We start from the raw sequence: 1,172 nt of genomic DNA, 5'->3' as shown, positions 1-1,172 counted from the left end.
GTACTCTATTACAGGTATACTCCAAGATGAATAAGAAGTATTTGTTCAAAATGTTAATATTTACCAAGTTATTCGCATTTTTTCTTCTTTTTCCCATTTTTTTAATCACTTGCTGTATCTTTAGAAATTTAAAAGAAGGTGTGCTCAAAATTAGTACACGAATAAAGTAAGTCTTGTCCAATGAATTGGCGTCAGCCACTTTCAATTAAAACAATAACTTATTCTGCTATAAATAATCATAATCAGTGTCACGTTCTCAGCTTCTGATTATCGTAGAAAGTTGTAATAAAGATGAATATGATTATAAAAATTAAACAACAAAATCGCTTCACTTTAAAATACCCATTATTTATTATTGTTAAAGTTTATGTTTTGTCGCGGAGATACATTCGATCTTTATTACCGTGACGAATGTCAAGTTAGCCGGACCCAGCGTGGGTCATTGGCGTAGGCATTACGATTGCATTTTTAATGCTATAGAACTGCATTAAAAATGCACCACCAAGAATTTGTAATGCCTACGCCAATGACCCACGCTGGGTTGGGAAACTTGACATTCGTTACGGTAATAAAGATCGAACGTACCTCGACGACAAAACATAAACTTTAACAATAATAAATAATGGGTATTTTAAAGTGAAGCGATTTTGTTGTTTAATTTTTATAATCATATTCATCTTTATTACAACTTTCTACGATAATCAGAAGCTGAGAACGTGACATTGATTATGATTATTTATAGCAGAATAAGTTATTGTTTTAATTGAAAGTGGCTGACGCCAATTCATTGGAGAAGACTTACTTTATTCGTGTACTAATTTTGAGCACACCTTCTTTTAAATTGCTAAAGATACAGCAAGTGATTGAAAAAATGGGAAAAAGAAGAAAAAATGCGAATAACTTGGTAAATATTAACATTTGGAACAAATACTTCTTATTCATCTTGGAGTATACCTGTAATAGAGTACCTTTCGTCTCTTAATAATTTTCGAAAAAATCGCTTGTTGTCAATAAAAAGGGCTTTTTATTCTTATTGTATTTCTTTAATCGATGTTTTCTCCAAATATATTAATTTTATCAAAAAATTATATACCAATGAAAATATGCATCTCCGGGAGTAGACCAACTTTTGTTTCAAACTTTTTCCTGTAAAATCAATTTCAAGAAATTTC

Source organism: Belonocnema kinseyi, chromosome 2 (genome assembly GCF_010883055.1).
Source record: "Belonocnema kinseyi isolate 2016_QV_RU_SX_M_011 chromosome 2, B_treatae_v1, whole genome shotgun sequence".
Taxonomy (NCBI): Eukaryota; Metazoa; Arthropoda; class Insecta; order Hymenoptera; family Cynipidae; genus Belonocnema; species Belonocnema kinseyi.
The sequence above is the reverse complement of the archived record's forward strand: the minus strand, read 5'-3'. Positions refer to the sequence as shown.